At 34.4% G+C, this 11,111-nt stretch overlaps 1 long non-coding RNA gene across 1 annotated transcript; it reads left to right on the top strand.

Moving 5' to 3' along the window:
* The first annotated feature begins 3,364 nt into the window (after positions 1-3,364).
* Positions 3,365-10,790, top strand: LOC149137615 (uncharacterized). Its single transcript, XR_016238787.1, has 3 exons — positions 3,365-3,775; positions 8,588-8,751; positions 10,582-10,790. It is a non-coding gene; the product is annotated as an uncharacterized LOC149137615 (long non-coding RNA).
* The last annotated feature ends 321 nt before the right edge of the window (positions 10,791-11,111 follow it).

The following is an 11,111-nucleotide window of genomic DNA, read 5'->3' as shown; positions in this document are numbered from 1 at the left end:
AGAAACCCAGCGTATAGGATTCTTTGTTTATTATACTTTATAATATGACATTGTTGCAATTTTTTATTATCATATTTTCATATTATCATATTTTCTGTATCACTTGGTGTACCAAATGTTGATTTTATGATTCAAACGCGGGATATTTCTTTGTTTTTCATATGTATATATATATATGTGTGTGTGTGTGTGTGTGTGTGTGTATATATATTATGCACGTATATATATATATATATATATATATACACACACACTTACACACACACACACACATACACACATATATATGTATGGATGTGTATATATTTGTTCTGCAAGTCTTTAATTGTTGTAATGTTGTTGTAACTATATACATACATGCATACATATGTGCATCACTCTTTCTCTATCTCTCGCTATATATATATATATATATATATATATATATATTTATATATATATGTGTGTGTGTGTGTGTGTGTGTGTGTGTATATATATGTATATATATATATATATATATATATATATATATATATTATATATATATATGTGTGTGTGTGTCTGTATGTTTTTTTTGAAGCGGTTATTTTAGTTTAAACAATACGTGAGTGTACATCATAACCCAATACTTGTTATTGACTAACTCATAAAATCTCGTAAAATATACAGCAGCTCTTTACATAAAGAACTCGAGAAATCGACAATTGACAGAATGTGAAATATTTCAAACAATAAAAAGAGAAACAGAAAGAGAAACACTTAAACAATAGAAATGATGATGACGATGTAGTTGATGATGCTGATGCTTCTGATGATGATGATGAAATGGATGATGATGATCTGGATCATGATGGTGATGATGATGCATTATTAATAATAATAATAATAATAATGATGATAATAATAATAGTTAGTATTAGTTAGTATTAGCTGTTAGAGTAGTTAGCAGTAACTGTAGCAGAACTAGCATTTCTCTCTTATTGGCAGAAACGTCAGAGTAGCGAACCTCAAAATGGCTCTTTTTACTGGCTCTTTATGCTTTGAGTTCAAAACCCTGGTGAGATCATCTATGATTTTCATTATTTCGGGATCGTTAACATATAGTAGCTATAAATACTGACGTTGGTGTAATCGACTAACTCCTAATCTCCACAAATTTTTAGGCGTCCTACTGATGTTAGAAATAATTAATATTTTTTTTGATGCTGCTATTATTATTATTATTATTATTATTATTATTATTATTATTATTGTCTTTGCACAGCTTCTAACGCTGGAGATGTACTACGGTGTCAACTGTTCACTACAAGTGAACTAAGGTAACACCTCTTATTTTTCGAGCACCTTCCGGAGTATTCGAGCGGTTCAAGGCAGTGCTATTTTCTGCAAGTGCTCCACCCTTATTGCAGCCCCTATTTGTTCCACGTTCTTCTTCTTCTTCTTCTTCTTCTTCTTCTTCTTCTTCTTCTTCTTCTTCTTCTTCTTCTTCTTCTTCTTCTTCTTCTTCTTATTATTATTATTATTATTATTATTATTATTATTATTATTATTATTATTATTATTATTGAGTGAGAGAGCGGTGCATGCCATCAAAGTGACACAGGGGTACAAATATAGGAAACTCAGTATACCCATCAGGACTACCCGTCTGATAAGGGTACATCAGGCACATGCATCTCAACCATATGTGCGCGATATGGTGATCTCATATCAAGATAAACAGCGCATGACCTTGCAGGTGGGGCCCAATTAGAATTTTCTTCAGGTTGAGTAGCCCACCCCACTCAAAAGATCTCTGAATAAAGTTTTGGTTTAAGAATGATGAACAAAACACTTATATTTCCAGTGGTGAATTATTGAAACCCAAAAGAATTCCTCTCAACGCATGGCTATAATGCTTCTGCACTACTTCTGCTTGTGATCAGAGATGCACATATTGTCAGACACTAAGGGACATGCTCAACTTGTTAAGGTCAAACAACTGACAAGCAAATCTGTGGTATTGAGAAGAATATTTGCTGTAGTCCATCTTTTATACCAAGACAAAACATGTACACGATAACACATTCAATCAGTTAAGATCAGAAGCCATGAGAGCCACTTCCTGGTACTGCATTACACTTTACTCTCTTTTTACTCTTTTACTTGTTTCAGTCATGCTGGAGCACCGACTTTAGTCGAGAAAATCTACTCCAAGTCTGATTCTTTTTGTAAGCCTAGTACTTATTCTATCGGTCTCTTTTGCCGAACTGCTAAGTTACGGGGACATCAACACACCAGCACCGGTTGTCAAGCGATGTTGGGGGGACAAACACAGACACACAAACACACACACACATATATATATAGATATATATATATATATACATATACATATATATGACGGACTTCTTTCAGTTTCCGTCTACCAAATCCACTCACAAGGCTTTGGTCAGCCCGAGGCTATAGTAGAGGACATTTGCCCAAGGTGCCACGCAGTAGGACTGAACCTGGAACTATGTGGTTGGTAGGCAAGCTACTTACCACACAGCCACTCCTGATCCATTTATTATTATTACTATTATTATTATTATTATTATTATTATTATTACAAAATAAGTAGCAGTTGAGTACTTGAGTCAACCTAATCGACTGCCGCTCTCTCCACAAAATTGTAGGCCTTGCGCCTTTGATAAAAAGGATTATTATCATTACGAAGGTGGTGAGCTAGTAGAGTCGCTAGCATGCCGGGCAAATTGTTTAGTAACAGTTCGTCCGTCTTTACGTTCAAGGTTGACTTTGACTTTCATTCTACCCGAGGTTGATGAAATAAGTACAAGTTGAGCACTTGGCTTACTCCCTCTTCCGAACTCGATGAACTTGTACCAAAATTTGAAACAATTATTATAATTATTGTTGCTCTTATTATTTTTATTTTAAAATTTCATTGCTCATTGTGAATATAAAACACTGATTTTTGTTGTTTTTCTCTTCTTCATGTTAACTATCAAATTAACAAAAGACTGAGAGAAAGTCTTTTTTAAGGTTTGACGATCTTTCACAAGATCAGAGCTGGTCCTAAGACGGCAGATTTTGGAGAACTCCCATGTCTGCCTTGATGCGCAACTGCTCTCAGTCGTGTGAAAGTTTTCTTTTTGTTTTTTATATTTGAACGTAATGCTCCGATGATAACTGGTACAACTCTCGCTTTTGCTACAGAAATCCCCATCTTGTTGATATATTAAAATATCAGCGTTTACTGAAATCTTTTCCATTTCCGTGTTTGCAATATTTTATCTAAAGCAATTTTATTGTCTGGTACGAGGCATTCCCATTTTCTATGTCATGCATGATGATATTTAGTTCACTATTTTTTTCCCTGTTTTAGTTTACCAGTATTAGTTTCCTAATACATAATCGTACCGCTTGTGATGTAAATTGAGAGGAAACATCTAATGACGTCATTTGTATTCTCTGAAAACATTTTGCAATATACTAAATGTACTGAATATTATTCACTTTTTCGCTGAAGCGGTAGAACAAATACCCTTGATCATTGAACTAGTGCTTAGAGTTTGATCTTGAGCAGCCACCGACAACTTCCCAGTTTTCCTTTACGTCATCATCCCAGAGCCCCTCCCGCAATAATTTCGCACTCTCACTGTTTCTGTGACACTGTCCATCTAAGTGCCTTTATTCATGCTCTTCCTTTCGTTCATAAATTATAATACTTTGGCATGTTTTCATCTATTCAAGCCCAATAAATATGTCCTAAATCTATTACAGCATGTTCAAGTGGTTCTTCACTCTCTGTAAGGTAATGGTTTACTAACATTTGGTTTTCATTCGCACGATCAGAAATGTTAATAAATGTTCTCTCCCCAGTCTACCCTTTCATGTATAAACGACTGACTTTGAATAAGTTTCTGCGTGCATAGTTAACGATTTTCTCTTTCTAGTTTGGTATCTTTATCTACTGCTAGACATTACCCCTGGCTATTGTTTGTCTCTATGCTTACTTCCGTTTTAACCTTTTTGACTCATTCTGCACTGTCATTATATATAATCTGGCAGTCCCAAATTCCTGTCCAAAATTCGATAGCTTTCGCCTCATTTGGTGTTAATATTTCCATTGTATCTCTTCAAATGGATCTGTTTCGATGCAAGAGATCTGTAATGCATGAATTGAATTGTTCTTTCAGTTTAACAATCAATTATGGCTTGAGTTTGCACATAATCTTGTCTACACTGTTCTAACACTAAATTAAATCCTTTCTCATGTATTCTGTAAGACATGCGTCATTTTTGTAAGTTACTTTTGTCCCAGCTTCTTACCTTGCTGCGGTCTCATCTAAGTGTCTTTATATCACCTTCTATCTTCTACATATGTTGATGCCTACCCCAGCAACAGAGACTAAATTACAGTTGTCGGTAATATTCGTAGCTATACCGCGTTCTAATATAGCATCAATTTCTTTTTGCTTCAGCTCCTTTGTTAAGGTACCTCAAATTTAATGGCTTTATACTTTCTGAATTATTTAGAATACTTTTTATCATATTAAACTATTTCCTTTTTCATCATCTACTAAATCTTTAGTTATTACAAATTTTCCAATCAGTTTGCTTGTGTTTCCATCAAATACTTAATATTATCAACCCCATCATGATATTGCTTAACACATTAATATTGTGTTGTTTTCATAGAACAATTGATCTTGTACAATGTCCTTATTTGCTCTTTACTCGACGCCCTTATTGATTATTTCTGTATAATCTCAATTTCAACACTCATCAGTCAGCCTCTTCTTTAGATCATGCATGCCTGCTTCATTAGCTTTTTCTCAGACATCTCAAACAATCCCCTGTTTTTCCAGTTTGGGAGCAGTTTTCCACAAACACTTCTACCGTCTTCATTCCTAGATCTCCAACAACATGCCCAGTAAAACTAAATAATCTCCCTTCTCGGCCTTTCTTTGAGTATTTGTTGAATGGTGATTTTAGGGTTTTAGTACAACACACTGCCGAATCTGACAGTTTCACTTGAGGTTCCTCTCACGTTTACGTCATTAGTTGTCTGGTTATATTGTTAAACTACTCATTGACCGGTATTAGTTGTGATAACTACCACTACCACTAGTGTATTTATCGACATTCCATCTCACTACTACTACTACTACTACTACTACTACTACTACTTTCAAGTTTTGGCACAAGGCCAGTAATTTCGGGGGAGAGATACGTCGATTAGATTAGCCTCCGTGTTCAACTGATACTTATTCTATCAACTCGAAAAGGATGAAAGGCAAAGTCACCCTCGGCGGAATTTGAACTCAGAGCGTGAAGAGCCGACAGAAATGCTGTCGATCTTTTTTTTCTCTTTGTCCAGCACGCTAACGATTCTACCTCATCGCCACCTTCCGTATTACTTATGATAAGACGTTAGTTTGGTTAATGCATACATATATACATGCATACATATATACATGCATACATATATACATGCATAAAGCGGCGAATTGGCAGACCGTTACTGTGTCGCACAGATTGTCTCGCAGAATACTTTCTAGGTTCAACTAACGGCGGGATCAACTTTGCATTTTATACTTTCAGGGTCAAATAGAGAACCAGCCCTGTCCTGGGATCGATTCTTCTCTTGCTGTCTGCCTGTTTGACTCTTCTTGTAGAAGAAATCGAATGTTGTCAAACCTGTAGAAAGATGGGTTCATGCAGGTTTTCAAAAATAACTAAGACATATGCTATGATTTCGCCGCTAGACTCCACCAAGAGTTGAGGACCCAAAGCAGTACATATATACATAACCACACGCGTGCACATACTATTTATGCTATGTGGCGCAATATGTGTGGTGGAAATATACGTGCGTATATTTCTTTGTATGTGTAGGCCTGTGTTTGTATGAGTTTGCATTTTAGTATAGATTTTCAATTAGAAAAATAATCTTTTTAGAGATATTGGTAATGGTAAGAGAAAATAAAGAAAAGAAACCAAAAGTTAGTAACTACATATTCCCTAAATATCGGTTTCGATTATCGATACAGAAAGTGCATTTCACGATTGCAAACGAAATCTAGATATGATTGCAATAAATCAAGAATTATATATAAAAAAAGTAACTTTTTAGGGTAACGCAATTGAAAACTCCCCACGAATTATATATGATGCAAAACAAAAGAGAATAAGTTTAGCATATAGCAATCAAATGTTTAACATTCTCCAGAAACTTAAAGTAAAAATCGAACTACGTGTTGCAACATCAGTTTCGATTTTCGATAGGGAAAAGTTATTTGACGAGTCCTAACATGATCAAAAAATGTTTAATAAAAAGTATGATATAGTCCTCAAAGAATTTCAAAAGTCGTTTTCATATAAAGTATATCATTTTTACTATTTTGTCTATAAATGTTATGGCTGTGTGGTCAAGATATACGCTCTGAAACCATGAGTTGTGGCATAATCGTTCATTCACTTAGTAGTATATCGATGTAAATAATGAAATACTTAAATCTTGCTATGACCTGTTTTCAGCTGTTTGTAAAATTCCTTCATTTCTGTTGGTTCGTAATCGACTGCTACGGGTTTATATAATGACATCTTTGTCATAAGTAGCTTAATATTCTTTTCTTTGCTTTGGTCTCGGTTCAAATTTTTAGCAATTTCTTCGAGCGTATACTGATTTCTTATATTCTGGTCTATTGGCGCTATTATTTGTTGTACTTTTGAATGGTAAATTTGTACTGGCAGCATATTTCTTATGAAGGCTCGTGGCTTAATGCTTTGGGTAGTCGGCTCATGATTGCAAGGTCGTGAGTTCGACTGCCGGCGGCACGTTGTTTCTTTGGGCAAGATGCTTTATTTTCACGTTGCTCCATTTCACTCAGCTGGCAAAAATGTGTAGTGTCTATATTTCAAAGGACCAGCCTCGTCACATTTTGTGACGCTTTATCTCTCTGAGAACTACGTTAAGGGTACGCATGTCTGTGGAAGGCTCAGCTACTTGCACGTTAATTTCCTAAGCAGGCTGTACCGTTGGTCGGATCAACTTGAACCCTGGTAGTCGTAACCGACGGAACGCTAGTTATTTTTATATTTCTTCTCAATGAGCTTTGCTGATGTAGTTGTTTTGAAATACATAGGATATTTCCCATCGCAGTAACACTTCATGTTATTTATGTACCTCTCAAAGGATCTTCTCGAGCCTTGGTACAGGTTTTGGTTCAATTCAAAATTCTACTTCAATTTCTCATGACATTTCCGCGATCGACGATAGCTAACACCGTCTTGCCATGATTTATGTGGTATTGGATTATTATGTTTGGTTTCAGTGCCATGTGTTTCTATGTATGTATGTATTTTTGTCATTATTCAGTTTTATTTCAAGATTTCTTGCCAATAGGGAAAGAGCTGGTTTCTAACCTAAATCCAAAGCTGCTTCATTGGAATTTCAACATCAACAGGGTATTTTTGTATGTATGTAACTATATATATGTATATGTGCAGATTTGTTTGTTTTGTTTAAAGTGTGTATTCTCAAGCATATACTTGTATATCTAGACATTCTCATATATACTTAATTGAAAACTTCCGGAAAGTTTTAGAGATTTTTACAGTTCCAGTAATGGATTAGACCCGTAGTCTTCGAATCAGCTTTTTCCTTTCTGGTTTTGAGAAGCCTAATTTCTCAAGATTGGTATTTAGTCAGTGTTACATATCCCAGTGCCCCATATGTATGTATGTATGTATGTATGTATGTATGTATGTATGTATGTATGTATGTATATGTATGTATGTATGTATGTGTGTATGTGTGTGTATGTATGTATGTATGTATGTATGTATGTATGTATGTGTGTGTGTGTATGTATGTATGTATGTATGTATGTATGTATGTATGTATGTATGTGCACATAAGCATACACAGATATATACGAAAGTATAATATGTATGCATGTGTGTATCAGTGTGTGGATCAGCGTGTTTATATGTGTACACACTCAAAATTATATAAATATATACAGAACGGGATGAACAAATATATTCAAGTGTAAGTATGTATTTTTATCGACACATGTCGACACATACACGCCCATATATAGGTTTGTGTGTGTTGCTGCGTGCGTGTGTGTGCGTATCAAGTCTCAGACACATATAACACGATATATGTGTGTATGTGTGTGTGCGTGTGTGTGTGTGTGTGTGTGTGTGTGTGTGTGTAGTTGTACGCATAGGGTTTTCTTAATGTGGTGTATTTCCTGAGCCCAAAACATGTCATCATATACTACGTACTTCCTTTATTAGTTATCCAAAAACCAAGCAAGTAAGTGTGATGTCATCCAACGGCACCTCATCAGTTTCAGATGAGATCATAAGCTATATCCGTCTCTGTGTTTTCAATAATGTTATCAAGTTGAAAAATGACATGGGAATATTTTTACCACCTTATATGCATTTTAGAATCAAATATATCATCGTTTGTATATGTTTAGTGTCTGTCTAACCTAACGCTCTGATTTTACTATGGTGTTCTTGTTTTTCTATCATTCGCATGAGATATCATATTTTTCCTTGTCCGACTGATTAGAAGAGAAGTTTATTATTTTCTCTTTTCCAGAAAGAAGCTATCATCGTTAAGAAGTATATCAACCTAGTTTGATTGAACTTTCCCGATGCAATGAAATAAGTTGCAATATGCCCTGTGATTAAGAAGTTCGTTTCGCAACCGAGTTCTTGTAAGTTCGATCTCGCTGTACAGAACATTGTAGTGACAAATAACTGGTAAGGAAAATTTTATTGATAGCAACAAAATTGTAAATATTACAGTATCACAGTACAGTGATATATATATATATATATATATATATATATATATATATATATATATATATATGCGTCTGTATGTATGTGTATATGTGCGTGCATGTGTATCTATGCATATATGTGTTTACATATATGTACGTATATGTATGTATACACACACACACACACACACACACACACACACACACACACACATAAATATACATACATATATATATATATATGTACGTGTGCGTGTATGTATACGTGTATGTATGTATGTATGTATGTATGTATGTAATGTAAATATTTCTGCGAGATATGTAATTATCAATAACTAAACATACTATAGCAGGTGCATTCAGACGAGGAAACTCTGAAGACATCATTTTCACCTGAATTACACAAGACATTCCCTTCGGAACCATCCACTCTCTTACTTGAAAGATACAACTAACGACAAGAAAAATATAATAATATTTGCAATCTAAAATATCATAAAATGAAATACTCAGCAACAGGAAGAACAACGATAAACATGATACACTAAAATAACTTGAGAAACAACAGAAAATGGCGGCAAGCGAGCCAACATGGTTGTCTGTATGGTGGTGTTGTTGTGGTTATTTTTGTTGTTTAGCCTGAGACCAATTTTCATCGAGCTTTCACCTAATGAAAAGCATCGAAACAATGACAATCTAAACATTGTTATTCCGATGTAGCGTATTTAAAATCTCATTATTCAATGTGCCCATTTTTAAGACTGTTGGTTATGATTTGAAAAAAGTAGACGGTTGTAATATGTGGCTGCTGTTTCTAGCATGTTCAGTGACCATGTACAGACTTTCATTGAACTTACTAAAAATAAAAAGGTAATATCTTTTAAGTCAGACCTTGCTGTCGGGTTTTTTAAAAAAGGAAAGACACATTGGATGATGTACCGTACTTGATGGCTTATAAGACACACCTCAATTACGGCAAGCCTTTCCTTAAAACAAAAAGACATAAGTTAAAATACTGTTTTCGCCTTTTCTACTATGAACTCATTTTAAAGTTTGAGATATTCAAATACTTATGAAATCTCATTTCCAAAAATAAAACAGTTTAACCCCCTCGTTAATATATTTCTAATTACAACACTTCCAATCTGTTTTAATTAAATTTTGAAAATAACCCAGAATTTAGACTTGTAATAACAATTATAGCTATTTATTTATTGATATATGGAAATTGACACATAAATTATCAAAAGTTTATTATATAAAAGTATTATGGATTTCTTTTTTTTGTCGTAGAACTATTTTAATAACATATAAATATAAATAAAATGTGAAATATAAAGTTACTTAGGTCTTGCATAAATTTCATTTTATAAACGTTGTTAATCAATATTTTATATAAAAGGTAGTGAGCTGGTAAGCTGGCAGAATGATTAGCACTCCCGCCTAATGCTTACGTTCTGAGTTTAAATTCCGCTGAGGTCGACTTTGCCTTTCATCATTTAGGGGTTGATAAAACAAGTACCAGTTGAGCACTGTGGTCGATGTAATCGATTTGCTTCCTCTAAAAAAATTGCTAGCCTTATGCTAAAATTTGAAGCCAAAAAAATTCTGCCGAGATCGACTTTGCTTTTCATCCTTTCGGTGTCGATAAAATAAGTACCAGTTGAACACTGAGGTCGAAGTAATCGACTTTCCCTACCCCCCTAATTTGGTGGCCTTACCTTATTCAATGCCCATTATTTAATTTATGACAAAAATGACCTAATTTTTTAAGCTTGTTCTTTTTTTCTATATTTGTGTTTTGCAGCACGATTTATCTCCGCTGTTATTCTGTGGAACGCATAAACGGAAATAAACAAAAGTAAATAGTCAATGGGTCAGAGACAAAAGAACGATTCATTGACCCGCGTTAGTAATCGAATCGCAGTTGGTGCGACAAAAATTTCGACACCAAATAAATACATATTTAGGTGAAGTTAACAGTCTTTTTGTGTTTTTGAATGGCTAATTTGTTTCTTCTATGCTATAAATATTTTTAAAGTTTACACTCTAATTTCTGGACACTATAACTCGCATATCACGGCCTAAAAGTGTTTATATTACTCGGAAATTGAAGCCACCGGTTCAAAGTTCACCACGTGTTATTACTTGTAACCTATAAGCAATTGTGTAGGCATGTCTTCATTGTAAACCCCATTGTGTTGGTGCAATGGCATTTGAAACTATTGAAGTTGTATGAGTGTTCAGCCAATTGTAGATCATTTATGCCTAATAATTAATCAACAAACCTCGTTGTTTGCACTCTGTATAGCGAGATCTGAAACGATAATTTGCGTA

This window comes from Octopus bimaculoides, chromosome 1, assembly GCF_046866305.1.
Source record: "Octopus bimaculoides isolate indiv1 chromosome 1, ASM4686630v1, whole genome shotgun sequence".
NCBI lineage: Eukaryota > Metazoa > Mollusca > Cephalopoda > Octopoda > Octopodidae > Octopus > Octopus bimaculoides.
Note: the sequence above shows the minus strand (reverse complement) of the source record. Positions and strands in the feature narration are given on the sequence as shown.